This window comes from Puma concolor, chromosome D4 (genome assembly GCF_028749965.1).
Source record: "Puma concolor isolate L17-30 chromosome D4, mPumCon1.1.hap2, whole genome shotgun sequence".
NCBI classification, from domain to species: Eukaryota; Metazoa; Chordata; class Mammalia; order Carnivora; family Felidae; genus Puma; species Puma concolor.
This window is the reverse complement of record NC_141679.1, coordinates 44,765,842-44,781,328: the sequence shown is the minus strand read 5'-3', so window position 1 is coordinate 44,781,328 and position 15,487 is coordinate 44,765,842. Positions and strand designations below refer to the sequence as shown.

At 43.7% G+C, this 15,487-nt stretch overlaps 1 protein-coding gene across 3 annotated transcripts in view; it reads left to right on the top strand.

Moving 5' to 3' along the window:
* The window catches only part of SLC24A2 (solute carrier family 24 member 2), a 253,342-nt gene that overhangs the window by 182,231 nt on the left and 55,624 nt on the right, over positions 1-15,487 (top strand). The gene's annotated exons all lie outside the window — the stretch shown is intronic.

Here is a 15,487-nt window from a genome sequence, read left to right as displayed (position 1 = left end):
GTTTGGGTTTTTACATGATTTTTACGTTGATACTGACAAGCAATCAAAAGGTAGTCCAGAAGAGGAATCAGCTAATTTTGGCTTTGGACATGAGCGAAACTCCCCAATGTGTTGCATATCTTGTTTGCAGCTTCTAGTATTTCTAAGTTGCCTTAGCTTGCCCAAGATCTCCTAGTTGCTTTGCATCAAAGAAGCGGAACATCTGACAGCCCCTGGTAAGAGGAAGCTCCTCCGCCTCCCCGCCCCCGCACACAACTCTGGCTTCTGTACAACACCCAGGCTATTCCTGCACTTTCAGTTAACCACTGTGGTGTTTTCTAAAGCAGCAGGCCCCTATTAGGGTCTCATGCCGGGCCCCGTTATGGCCCAGGATCCTCCCAACAACCTGGGGAAATGAGAGCGCCAGGGACAGAAAGCTACCTATGAGAATAAGTTTCCTACCACCAAGAGGATAGAAAGAGCAATCCAGACCTTAAAGGAGGGCTCCTGTGCCAGCTATTATTTGTATTCCATGTCTTCAGATCACTTGGGTTTTTATTGGCAATTGGCTTGAGAAGCCAAAGCTTTGGGACTCGCCTCTGGGCATCTCCCCAGCCCCCAGCCTCAGTTTCATGGCTCCAGCAGCAAGGTGGAGGGGGGGGGGGGGGGTCTGTTAGCTTCTCCCTGCCCTGTCCACTCTCTCTCTTTCCTCTTTCCTGTCCTCTGCCGTCCACCCTTCACCTCCCATTCTTGGGGCAGCATCTGCCCTGCTCTTGCCTCAGTTGCCCCATTTCTCACCTACTCTGTTCCTTTCCTTCCTCTTTCCACATCCATTAGAGCAAGAGTTGGTGTCCTTTCTCGGCCTCCCTAAACCAGACAACTCAAGGCCACACCAAGATGCAAAAAACAGTACTTCCAATCTGATCCACCCACCTAGTAACACGTGGGTTTTCTAGGCAGGAAAATAAAGTCAAAATCATGCCGGCCCTTAGCAGGGCTGTGAAATTGTGTTTGGGGGCCCTCATGGGCCACCTTTAACATTTCTTACGACTTCTCTTCACTTTCCCATCCCTTCTTGCGTATCCCTTTGTGTCCAGTTCTTAGCTGAACTTTCACCCCTACTACCGTAACAGCTAATAGTGGCTCAGGCAGCATTTTTAAAGTGTGTTCTGTGATAAACTCATTTCATATGATGTCAGTAGGAATTTTGCCACACCCCAGAAATAAAGAAGGTAAGATTGATTTCCTAGTTTAATAAAGTGGAAGAGCTCCTGAGTTTTCTTTGCCACGTGACCTGTCAGAGGCTTCCGTGTGCTCCTGTGCATTGCAGCATCGAGTAAAGCATAAAGAGGGATGAAGTTTCTTGCCCAGACTTCTTTGATGAAAGGCCTCTTTCTTCCACGGAACCTCTTGCGGGACTGTTTTAGAAATGCTGATCAAGGTGCTATCCTTCACTGGGAATAGGAGCCTCTGAAAGATTAAGAAGTGTTCCAGACACATAGCCATCCCTCTCAAGTACTCACAGAAATACTTTGGAATACTTTGGAACAGGTCTTCCTCTAGCCACATCAAGCCACACCCTTCACCAACAGGACAAGCGAGGCCTGGCTTAAAGCTAATTCTGGGATTCTGTCTGAAAGATTCAAAGCCAGCCCAGGAACCTCAGACCAGGCAACAGCTACATGTGACTCCTTCAAACACTCGAGAGCCTCCCCCTCCCCCTCCCCCTCCCCCTGAAAATAGTAACTGTGATTTGTGCTGCTTCCATTTGTATGACAGAAGCAAGTGTCATAAAGATGTAGATGTTTGGGGCAATCGCTGTAGGCTACCTAACCTTCAGGAAATGCCCCTCTCCATTTGAAGCATTTCTTTTCACACTTTTAGAAATGTGACTAGCTCTTGAGCAGGGCTTTATTGTAATTGCCCATATGACTAGTCCTCATTTGTAACTATTTCCAGGAAATCCTCTGGATGTTATGTGAGGTCAGCTACTTTAAATGAGGGCCCGTTTTTGCCCCCCTCAAGTGGAGCAGTGGAAAGATGGGTTATATATGCTACCCCATATCTTAAGGGGAATTGAGTGATGATTTCCTAAATAGAGAGAATTGTCTTGAACATATTCAGCTCGTTATTTTAAGGCCCTGCTATATGCAAATTATGTTGCTAGGTGCTTTGGGGAAATATGAGATTAAAAGGTGAGCAATTTGCCCCCCGCAGAATTTATAGACAGGGAGAAAAATGAAACACAGTAACCACTGAGCCACCAGGAAGAAAGTGGTAAGTACCATAGATATTCGGAAGAAAATGGCAGACTCCAGAAAGAGGAAGGATTGCTTTCAACCAGGGGGAAGATTTTGTGGAGAAAGTGAACTGGGTTCCAAGGATCAGTAAATATGAGATAAACTGGGGAAGGAAGGGTGATAAGTTCTGACCTACCAGGCTGGATGGAATCAAAGGATAGGGACACACCAACCTTTACTGGCCACCTGCCAAGTGCAGTGGGTGTCATTTAATCCTTATAATGACCACACAAGGTGGATTTTTTCGAAGATGAGAAAGCCAAAGTTCAAAGTGTTCTATTAGATGAGGAAACTAAGACTCAGAGAAGTAAAGTATTTTGCTCTGGGACTCAGGGGTACTAAGTGGTCAATTGGGACCCAAAGTCAGGACCGTGGCACACCCAAGCTCTGCCCTCTTGGTACTGCTGTAGTTTGATGTACAAGGTGGGTGTGAGGAAATGGACCGTTCAAATTGGCGTCAGAATAGGGAATGGAAAGAAATGCTTGATGGAGACCAATCATGGGAAGGGTTTAAACTACAGACTTAGAATGAAGGCATCATAGAGTGAACAACAATGAGCTCCTTAATAAAACATGAACCGCTACTTGGACACTTCACCATAAAAAGGTTATTTTAATAAGACAATATACTCACTCTCAGACATTGGACAAAATCATGACATTTTGACAAAAAGTGACCTTGCCCTCAGAGCCCTCTCTCTCCCTCCCTCATCTTCAGGTGCCTTAGAAACTAAACTGGAAGACCTCCCTAGGCCACACCCAGCCTCCTCCTCAGCCCAAGCTAATCAGAATTTCATTCATCCATTCTTCATTCATTCATTCATTCGTTCATTCTCTAATACATCCACTCAACAACACTCAGTAAGTACCAGGCATTGGACCGGGTCCAGGGCTGATTGAAGACAGTCCTTCTAAAGAATTCACACTCTAGTGGGAGACACAGGCAAAGAGATGAGTAGTATGATGGACAGACCCAAGGTGCAGGGAGAGTCCAGTGGAAGGCATCATATTCAGTCTTGGGAAATGAGGACAGGCTTCTCAGAGAAGTGATGTCTGCATTGCCTCATTCCTGCATCCCAAGATGACAACACCTACTGGCCACCTGATCCTGTGTTCACTTAATAATAACTGAGCACCTGCTCTGTATGACACATTTTGCCAGACTTGATAGGTTAGTAAGGCTTACTCTTCCAAAGCACTGCATTTCCTTCTATAATAAGATGCCTCCAGGGATGCGAACAAATTACTCTAGAAGCGGCCTTTTGGTGACCTCAGACCGCTCTACATGGGCAGCCATCCTTTTATCTCCTTGTGTAGTAATACTGCATATTCTTGAAAGAGCGATCTCCAATTTTTACCTGGAGCTAATAACCCATAGTGTATTTCTCACCTGCAGATATCCAAGTTACACACCATTCTCATTCTAGAAAACTCTCAAAAAGTTGAAGTTTGCTTTCTTACTAAAATTAGGTGCAAATGTAGAAAGCTAGCTCAAAAGAAAACATCCTTGTGTGGTTGAACACATGAATTAAAAGGAGAAGAGACCTTGCCATCCATTGTATTAGATGGAACTAACTTTTACTCTTTGGAGATAAACATTCATAGAGACGTGTAGATAGGTAGATAGACAGAAATCCTGACTAATATCTTGCAAAGAAGCAATGTATGGGGAAGCTGCCTGCAGTGTACTGTCCTAAACTCATTGCCCCTTAACACTAGCCATTTCCAGGAAAAATAATTTCTTTGTCATTTAAAAAGTCTTTGTTCATTTGTGTAAGAAAAAAAGATATAAAAAGTTGTTGTAATGTCAAGGGCAAAAATTACAATTATCTTTTCCTTAATGAGATTAAAGATACTACTTCATGGCAACCAATAGCCCCTTTCTTTACCAAACTGAAAAGCTAATGTCTTAACCTGAATGATGGGATCCTAAATTAAGCATGTGGCTGAGTTTTGAAAACCCCCATTATCTTAAAGAAGTAAAAGCCTTTAAGGTCACATAGTCTAGCCAGTCATTTGATGTTCTTAACTGCAGTGAAATAGTCCAGTTCTTTTTCAAGGAGAAATTGAATTTTGGAATACAATTTAACAGTATTTTTCATTACAAAAGATGTATCCTCTGAAAACGTAGTCCCAAAACAGATCTTTGGTATTACCTGTGGCCTTCACATCATAATTTAATCTTTGCCCAAATGGATAAGACTGTGTTACATACACTGATATATTAGGCAGGATATGTTCAGCTGTATATAGTAGAAAATCCGAATTAACAGTGGCTTTGGTCAGATGGAAGTTAATTTTTCTCTCAAGTAAAAGAGGTCCAGAGGTAGGCATTATGTGGCAGATATGGAAGCTCTTCACTAATCCAAGACCAATCCCATCTTCTTCATAATCCTAGTATATGACTTTCAACCTCAAGGGCACCTTGTGGTCCAAGATGGCTGCTGGTAGAGCTCCAGTCATCATGTCTATATTCCAGGAAGGAGGAAGAGCCAACATGATTTTCCCCAGCTATTTTGTCTTCTTTTTGAGGAGGCTTCCCTTTAGACCCTTCCAGTAAAACTGCCCAAAACCAGTTACATGTCTACACGTCATTTCAAGGAAGCTCGGAGATGTAGTTTATTAAACTGGGTGATTTGCTGTCCCCCAGCTTTACGTATTATGTCACTAGGAAATGAAAAGGAAATAGATACTGGATAGGCAACATGCAATCTCTCCTCAAAAGAGAAATATCACTTTTGTATAATTATATGTTGATAGGGAATATGGAGAACAGAGCAAGCTGTGTGAGGGATGTTGAGAATTCGTGTTAAATTTGAGATACCTGTGAGATATCCAAATGGAGATGTGGAGGAAGCAGTGGAAATGGAGTGTGTATCTTGGGAGAAAGGCCAGGGCTATGGATACAAATTTAGGAGTCATGCAATATAGGTGTTATTTAAAGCTACAGAACTGGAGAAGAATACTGACCTAATCAGTAGGGAAGAGGAGGTCAAGGTTGACCCTGTGGACTCCAAAGGTTAGAGTCTGGGAAGAAGGGGGAGACCCAGCAAGGAAAACTAGGGTGGACAGAGAACCAGGAGAGAAGGGCATCCCAGAAGCCAAATGAACTGTTCCACAAGAAGGCAATGAAAAGGTGATACCATCAATGAATTGACCAGTAAAATCAAAGAATTGCTGCCGTACAAAGAGAGTGATGGACGCAAAGTGAGATGCTTCAAGTCAGGAGTTTGGAAGTGGTACCATTACTGCTAATGATGAAGTCTAGATCTGACCACAGGAGTGGGTGAATAAGGTGAGCTAGGGGAGAGGGTAGCTGGAAATGAGCAGGTTAGGGTGGTGAGGAGCCAAGTGTTGTGGGGCTTACCTATTACTGAAGCTGGTAACAGGAGCTATGTAAAAGAGTAGCGGGTTCTGGAATGACAGAAGGTTGATGAGGAAGTCAGTTGCCATAGAGGTGGTAGAGGTGGCTTATGCTTCAAAGGCACAAGAAATGGTTTGGAAGTAGTGAGAAAGGGGGGATGGAATGTGGGCCATTTGGAGAGACAAGCACCTGCCCCTTTCAAGGGCCATGAGAGACAAAGGGCCCTCAGGAAACAGAAAGGCAAAGAGAATATTCAAAGCAGAGGTTAAGGACGTAGAGACAGATTTACTGGTGACAGAGGTGTGAGATTGAGTCAGGTCAGGCATTTTCAGAGCCACATGGAGATGAAGGTCTGGATGGTGTTGGATCACCCAGAGGCTCTGCTGAAAGGAAAAGGATACAGGATGGAATGGGAACAATCTAACAATGTGTTAGAAGTTCTTACTTGGTAGGGGCCCCCCAGGCAGTTTGCACTGATAAAGTAGGGTCCATCTTTCCAGGATAGGGAGCACTGGGGAAGCCCTTAAGTCCAGCTGGGGGTGAGAAGGTAGAAGAAGGAGCCTTCCTCAATTCAGAGAGCGAGAGGGTTCAACCCAGCACAGGAAGACCTTTCCTACAGACATGGCCGAAGATGCAATGGCCTGCCTCAAAAGCCAGTGAGTCCCCCTCCTCTGGAGAAGCCAAGGTAGCCTCTGTCAGAAGAGTGTTCAGATAATGGACACCTTGATAGCCCTTTGAGTCCCATGTCCAAGATTCTTTCCTAGTTCCTTGTATTAAATGTGATGGCAGGCACTGGTTTAGAGTCTACTTCTGAGATTAAATCTTTTGAAAACTTGATCTTACATTTTGGGTAAGCTGCCACCAGGACTGTGGGTAGGTAGGTTCCTGGGCCACAGCTTCTGAAACAGAAGGCTTGTGTATTATTTGATCCAGTTCATAGACAAATTGTTTATTAATGTGGTTTTATATATAGGAGGTATTACAAAAGATAGTTCCTGTGAAATAGACCTTTAAAAGAATAACTACCTTCTCTTTTAGTTGCAAATACAAACTTCTAGCACAGTAAAAATTATAACTGCAAATTAATTTTAACTATTCCGTTTAATTATAAAAAAGCATTACATGCATACAGAAGTAAAAAGCAAACACGACATAAGGGAAAGCAATAAAAATGAGTCTCCCTTTTACCCCAGATTCCACTCATTCCTTAGAGTTAACCACTGTCATCTATTTTCTAACATACACGCTTTTCTTCTATACACCGTTCTCTATATCTGGCTTTTATTTATTAGCATATAGTGGAGACGTTTCCATATCAGCACTTTCCTTATCCTTTACTAGCTACATCGTATTCTACTGCTTGCCTCTTCCATGATAAGTCCTTCCCATCAGTCCCCTGTCAATGGCCATTTACAATATTTCCATTTCTGTTGATTTATCCAATTATTAGAACACCACATGAGCATCTTTCCCCATATAGCCAATTCTACTGAATGGAAGACATATACATATAAAATAAATCCCTAGAAATAGAAATGCGAGATCAAAGCATATACACATTTCAGATTCTGAAAGCTATTGCCAAATTGCCCTCCAAAGGAATTGCACTAGCTGATGTTCCCACCAACAGTGAATGAGAGCTCCTCAAACCAACTTAATGAAGTCCCTTGAACAGTCCTTACAAAGCAGATCAGCCTTTGCATTGTAACTGCCTTCTAATTTACTGATTTCAGAAGCCAGATTTTTTTTTTTACCAAAGTTGAGTTAAAGCCAGGGTTCAGTTATGATGGAAGTCTTTCCTCTAAATTAAATGACAAGGCTATTCTTCCTACACCGAATATCCAATTTCCACCACATCATGTGCCCCCCTTAGCACAAGACTGTTGTCATCCCTGCAGAATATCTGAAAGGTACACTGCAAGTTAACTTTCTGCCTTCCAATTACCAAAAGTGGGGAGCCCCCGTTGTTCACGGACACCATTTCCCATACCATGTTACGTTTCATTCATTCCAGGTTCATGGTTTAACTCATTCAGTCCAACTTGCCATTACCGGAGGATTTTTCTAGCCACAGATGCTCTCGGTAAGGCTGAGCCTTACCCCTCCCCAACATGTACTGCCTCGCCATTTATTAACCACATTACTTTTTTAGAGATGTATTCTTACAAGTATCTCCTGGGGCTGGATCTTAGGAAGACAGCAGCCTAGTAGGTGCATAATCAGACTAACCAGCTAGTAACTGCTGTCAGATCTGTCAGAAAGACCAAACCAGCTGCGTGGGTGAATCCACGGTCTTCCTGAAAACCAGGACCAAGGAAGTCTAATTAGAATACATCCAGAGTTTCAGACTTCATTGCGTCTTATTTTCATGATCTAAACTGTCAGCAGTAAAAGCAGAAAGATCGGACCTGGCAAGTAAAGGCAGATTTTGCCACATTGCGTATGTAGAAGGTGTTAAGTTGCAGCAAAAGGCAAATTGTGGATGCTGCTTTTTGTCTATTTCTGACATCCCCAGAGCTGAAAATGCTAAGTTGCCTTCATTAGTCAAACTTGAATACTATTATTACAAGTTAATGATATAATTTCCCACCCCCATGAAGCTTTCTCTTACAAAAAAGAAAAAGTGGGAATCTGTAATACCAGGAGGCTGGCATGTTCAATTATGCATGGTAAGATTCTCTTTTGATTACATCTGAAATGAACTGAACCATGTCACTTTAGTCATGGACCACTAAGCCCTCAGTAGCATTTAGTTAAGAACACTCAGCATGTGTCGGCACTTCTGTCGCAAAACCATGCTTCAAATGATATCTACAGGCACCGGTTTACGATGTAACATTGAGGATTCCAGAAACTAGGAAATAGGAGCTCAAATCAACTGACGATTCACAGACACATGAAATCCTGGTGACAGGAGATGACGTATGTACGTGAAACAGTGGCTGCTCCTGAATAAATGCCAGCCAAATCTAAGATCTTTCATTTCACATCAGGATAAATAATTGGGTGATATATAGGCTCATCAGAAGAAAGAACTGTTTCATGTTCTGTTTTTTATATAAAAGAGTAGCCATTCAATACATATGTATTCAGCACCCACGATGTGTCAGGTGCTGTGAACAAATAACAACTTGGCCCAAATGAATACGTTAATGTCACAACCCACTTGCAGAGACACACCCAAGATATGGGCTTTGAAAACTGACTCTGGAGAGATCTTTTGCACCCATTCGGTGGTAGTGGGGCTAGATGTTGGCAAGTCTTGAGATCTGAGGCCTGCCCTATAAAGTGATTGTTTATTCGTTTATCTCTCAGATACCCACAAGGGGCAAGGGACAGGAACACGAGAAAGACAGTCAAACCTTCCATCAACTGTCAGCCGCTACCTGGCTCAGAACTCCAAAGCTGAGATCAGAGAAACCCCTTTGAGAATTTCGAACCCCTTTGAGCCATTTGTATCCGTGTATATCAGACAGAAATTTTTGGGAAATTAAGTTCCTAAAATAATAAAGCAGGTGACCTAAAATGATAAAGAACATTAGCTCTCAAGCGGTGTCAGCCTCAGCTAAGGTCAGTAAGCTGGCTCTTTTCCTGAGACACTGTATTCTGCCATTGATCCTCGCTGTGAGTTTTTTGGTTTGTGAAATCCCAATTTTGCCTGGGTTTGATTAGATTATATGCTTTTTAAAAAGCCTCAAAATAGATAAATATTGACTGTAAACACTATTAGACTTTAGAGGCTTAATCACAGCATTAACCAAGAAGAGTGCCTGGTGAGTTTTCAGCAGTGTTTCTGCAGGTTTCCGGTCCTTCCTTGTTTCTCTACCCCCAGAAGGAACATAAGCTATGAATAGATTTTTATACAGCAAGTGCTCTAACCAACACACACACACACACACACACACACACACACACACACACACACCCTTTGTTGTTTGTGTTAATGTTGGTATATTCATAAATACTTATTGAGGACCAGCCTAGGAAGTAGGCATTGGGGAGCAGATGAAAAATGGTAGCCCTATCCAGCTGGTTGGAGAGAGGTCAGTAGAATACCTCTGAGGGTCTATGATAACTGGTATGATAGGATGGATATCAGTGCTGTGATAGAGAAACGTACCAGGGTGCCTTGCCAGCCCAGGAAAGGAATTCAGGGATAGTTTCCTGAAAGATGAGATGCTTTGAAGCAGAGTCTTAAAAAGGAGTGAGACATGCAAAGAACAAGTGTGGAGCATTCCAAGCCACAAGAAGTGTAACTTAAAAACTGGGAGATCAGTCAAGAGACTGTAACCAACATCCACACTGGAAATGTTGGATCTAAAGTGTTCAAAAGTAGACTCTGAAGGAGTTGGTAACTAATTGAATGTGGAGTACAAGGGGACCTCTAAGATGGCTAGAAAACACTGTGAGTGAGAAATCACCAATAGAAAGTGCAAGCAGATGGACACATTCCTAGGAGGAAGACAGTGGGTGGGAGTGGCAGGCATGTTGAGTTTTACTGTGAAGGGGACTTGCAAGTGAAGTGTTCAGAAGTCCATTGGATAAGAGGATCAGAGCTAGAGATCTGAATTTGGGAATCACTGATATTCAGGTGGAGGTCCATTGGGTTCTTTGGCAGAATGTGGGGGTGGGGGACAGGGAGCGAGGAGGGAGCCTGAGGAATAGTGTGACACCTAAGTGTCACTCTCAGGAGTCCTGGAAAATCAGTTTGGACTGGGATGAAGAATATCAGATGCACTGAGAGACCCAGTCATGTGGAGGCAAAAGTGGCCAAGGGTGGATTCAGTGGAGCAATGCTGACAAAGGCCGGGTGCACGGTGAAGAGGTGAGCAAAGGAGCCCCGGCGACCCAGAGGTACCAGCATAGGCTGACCTCTCCAGAGGCTTGGCTGTGAAGGGAAGGCAAGTGAGGGCAGTGCCAGCAGGAAACCTCAAGTCAAGAGAAAGGTTCCCAGTGGAGAGACTTAACCATGATTATATGCTGAGGGGAAAAGGAAGGACTGAAGAGTCATAGTGAGTGAGTAGGCAAAGGCACGACAGAGTCAAGGAACTGGAATAAAGGACAAAAATCTCAATCTTTAAGATATCAACTTTTGAAAAGCATTGGAAATCTTCCAAAATATTTATGAAAGCATTCCATATTTCCACTGATAAGGTGACCCTGCTAGGGGAGTTGATAGGATCAGTTCACATGCGGACAGATCCATTCTTTACAGTTGATTCAAAGGTCATTCTTCTGGAAAATCATTTTTTAAAGCCTTAATAAGGAAATCTGGCTGCTTCATTTCATTATATGATGGCCAGCCGTTGAGATACAATTATGTATATATTCTCATTAATTACAGAAACTAGTCCTATGATTAGCTCTATAAAAATAACTACAACCAAATTATGTTGATTACCTTATTATATGGTTCATTCACAGAATATTTACTAAAGACATTTTACAAAATACTTTATTACAATACTAGTTTATTTTCCATTATCAGTGTAGTCGTAACAACCAGTTTTACATGATGCTTCACAAAAATTAGAAAAAATGATTTAGAGGTTGTGCTTCAAAAATAAATTTAAGAATAAATAAACTCTATGTTCTTGGCATTTTTGCTTAAGATGAAAAATTTTGTAATGTTTTCCTTTCAAGAATAAAAATCAGGGTGCACCTGGCTGGCTCAGTCATTAGAGCATGTGACTCTTGATCTCAAGATCATGAGTTCAAGCCCCATTTTGGGCATAGAGCTTACTTTAAAAAAGAAAAGAAAGAAAAGAATAAAAATCAGGCCAGATCCTGTGAGGTGAATAATCTGCTCCATGAGGACAGTTTGTAGAATGGAAGAGGAGTTTATTCCTTCAAGCTGCTGAGTGGTATCTTGTATCTTGGAACTTTCCCTATTCTCTGAGTTTCCATACCCTTCTGAGAAGGCCCCCACCATCATGAATCTTAAGTCCTTGTTTTTTGTCTCTCTGTCTCCAGGCTATGACTCTACAAGGGCACCAGCTAGATTTATCTTATTCACCAAACACTGCCTGGTACATAGCATGGGTCTGGTTCATATTTACAGAGTGGATGATTGTTTGTGATCCATACTCACTTGAAAGCAAAGCTCACATTCCTAAGAGAGCTGATGTAGGGAGAACTTCACTGGAATTCAGTGAGTGCATACACTGTGCCAAGCATCATTCTAAGATGCTTGTTGAGGGATAAAAGATGGTGAGAGAAGGTCCCTTCCCCAGAGCAACCTGCTATCTGATGGGAAAGCAGGCATGTGAGCAGCCAACTGAAAGAAATAAGCACTACGATGAGGTATAATCAAAGTGCCATGGGAATGATGGATTTCCACTTGGGAAGGGGGGTGTGAATATCATTAGATACCTTCAGGTTGGGCCTTCAGTGAGGCCTTAACAAATGGGAAGCATTTTAATGAACAAAGAGGAGCCAAAGCCCCCTTTTCAACCTTCTGTGCCTTCTTCTGTGCTCTCTGTACCTCCTCTGTGTCGCACAGGCCCCTCTCAGCACCTACTTTGCCAGCCCTGGTGATGTGCAGAAAGAGGATGACTGGCATGCCCCTGGCCTGTGGACACCTAGTCCACCCCATTTTCTCCTATTTACCTTCAGAAAGTTCCTGGGATTCCACATGTAGACTCAGTCCCACTGGGGCCTTGGGTTTGCATAGACCTGGAAGGATTTACTTTGGGTCATGAGCCAACAAGAAACATATTAAGGAGTGGTTGCCTCAACTGCTTGCCTGGAAACCCAAACACAATGATTTATCAAGCCCTACAGGGCTCTGGGGATGCCATAGGGAACAAAACCAACGGAAAGCCCTCCCCTCATGGAGCTTGGCTGCTAATGGAAAGCAACAGATAATCAATAGTAATGATGATATAGTATATTAGATGGCGATAAATGTTTTAGAGAAAACAAGCTGGGGATAGGAAGTGCTGGAGAGAGAGAGGCTGCAGTTTTAAATAGGCTGCTCAGAGAAGCCTCTGAGAAGGTGAGATTTGAAGAACTACTTGAAGGAGTTGAGAGAGTGAACTCAATGGATCTCTGGGGGAAGAACATTCCAGGTAGGGGGACCAGCAAATGCCATGGCTCTGAGGTGGGACACCAAGGAGGCCAGCATGGCTGGAGCAGAGTGAGACTGGAGAGAGGGAAAGGATGAGGCAGGGCAGCCTAGGTGGCTAAACCTCCTTACAGGTCCTTGTAACGACCTTGACTTTCACCTTGACCTGGAGAGCCACTGCAGGATTTTGTCCAAAGGAGTGACATGATCTGATTGATCACGAAGGATACCAGGATGAGACTGGCCTGGGTGACTGGTTAGTAGACCAGCAAGGTCACTGCTGAGACCACGGGGGGAGGAAGGAGAAGTGGCCAGATTCCGAAATATTTTGGAAGTAGAGATACCAGACTTGCTGATAGATCGCATGTGAGAGAAAGAGAGAGAGAAAGAGAGAAGCCCAGGATAGCCCCAAGGTCAGTGTTTGCTTATTGCCACGTCAGTTACATTGCATCCCTCCTCAGAGTGACGATGGCCTCTCTGACTTGAGTCTGTGATTCCAGAGGGGAAAAAAAGGCAATGAATAAACAGGAGGAACATTCAGCTGCACTTTTGCTTTTTAAGCTACCTGCCAAGTCGTAAACTTCAAAGACAGAGATAGGAAAGGCAGAACTGAAAACACAAAAATAGATTTCAAAACACTGTGTTCAAGTTTTGCCTTCTGTTTCATTTTTTTCTTTTCTTCTCCCAAACCAAGGTCTGTTCACTGAAGTGTGTGTGGCTGCTCCCATTTGCATCTATATATCTCTTTTGTCCCATCTCTTCTGCGTTGCTGATGCTCCGAATGTTCCGTAGGAGCCAGGACCTAATTGATCACCAACCCCAAGGGTTCTTTTGTAACACCGCCTATTACAGGCTTGGTGAGAAAGAGGTGAAGGAATTTCCTGGGACTGTTTTGATTAACAGCTGAACAGAAATGAAATCCATTGCTGTGCAGCTTGGGGCTTCTCCTTCACGTCTGGGTGATAGGGTCAAGGATTTTGATTCCTGATTGGTTTTCCAAACTTGTTCTTATTCACATTAGGGCCTTACACTCTGATCTTTTCTTCTGCTCTTCCCTGCCACCCCCTCAACACACACTCCCCTGCGGATATTCAGCTGGTATTCTTTTGCAAACTTCAGGACAGGCTAAACTATATTAAAACTGTGTACTAGGTTTTGACGTAGGTGCCTCACGATTTGAACAGAGTTTGCTATTTCTGAGACTTTAAGTATACAAATATCTGTCGCTGTGTAAAAATACAACACTTCGAGGCTTTGCACTACAACAGAGTGTATTTTTTAAGGTTGCCTTAAAACATGTAAAAAATCACTCCTGCCCTCACTTTGAAAAGTACCCCAGAATGTCTTCATTCTTCATCCCCAGGCACAGGGCTGCAGTTGTTTCTGACATCTGTCCCTCTGTGTCAACCCTAACGCCAGCGTGGAGTCCATGCCTCAAATAGTTTATGGAAGTGGCCCCCTTACTGCCAAGGTCTCCTGCACCAGAGGCTGCTGAACATGAACTCTGTTGTGAATATCACTCTTTTTCTTCTCAGTACTTCATCAGAAGGATGTCCTATCATTCCTCTCCATAACAATAACCATTTCAGAGTGACAACTCCTTTACTGTATATCAGAGCCCGTCTAAACACCTGATGCATATTAACGCATTGAGCCTTCCAACAGCTGTATGAGAAGGGTGTTCTTATTATCCCTGTTTTAAAATTCTGAGCCTGAGACACAGGAGGTAATACCCTTGTGCACCGGAAAGGTCTTGGAGCACACAGATCCATTGTGCAGCCGTAATTCCTTGCCTGCACTCTGTCCCCACAGGTGATGGGAGAAGACTGATCATCATCTTTCCATTTTGAGATTGCGAAGATATCAGTGTTTAAGACACAGAACGTCAGCTCTGTCACCTTGACCTTCTCCATCTCAGAAAGGTGTAAAGTGATCCTTCTCCTAATCGGTTTGGAACTGACTTGGGAGGCCTCACTGAAACCTGAACACCAATCCAAGTAGGCTTAGATGTCAGGTGAGGGTGTAGCTAATTCTCCAGACTCACATGTCTGGACTGATAGAGAAGACGCCAGCGCTTCTTCTAAGGCGGCTCAGGGCCCTGTCACCTTGACCCTGTGGTTTCCGTTACTTTTTCTTTTTCCTCTTATTTACAGATTTCTTCTGATGCCACGCGTCATGATAAGCCCCTTGCACACATTTTCTCACTTAAGCTTTGCATCGGACTCATGAGCCAGTGCCGTAGGAATCCCTGTTTAACAGATGGAATCCCTGTTTAACTCACCCAGCAGAGCCAGTGAAAGAGGCAGGGCTTAAACCCAGATCCACCTTTGAACCCAGTCATGTCCAAAATTGAACCACAATACTGTGCTGTCACACACACACACACACACACACACACACACACACACACACACCCTACTGGGTGTTCTGCCCAGCTTGTGGCTTCAGGCTAAACAGGTCCAGAACTCGCCATGCCTTCCTACCCCGAGGCCCAGAGGGTCTTTGAGAATCACTGCTTCTGCGCTGGCTTCTGCCCCAGAGACCTCATGCTTTCTCTTGTCTGGCTAGCCATCCTCACATCTGTTCTCAGGGGGTGCCCTGTGGCAATCCCTGGCATGTCCATTGGGCTAAAATGAGCATGCCTGGCTTTGTCAGGCTCTGCCCCACCACCCTTCAGGAGCACACCTGTGTGTTGAATTCCAAAGGTGGCATTTCACTGCTGCTTTTGAAAGGACTCTTGGAGGGAAAATCCTTTTAGGCCACTGAGCAGCCATTGTC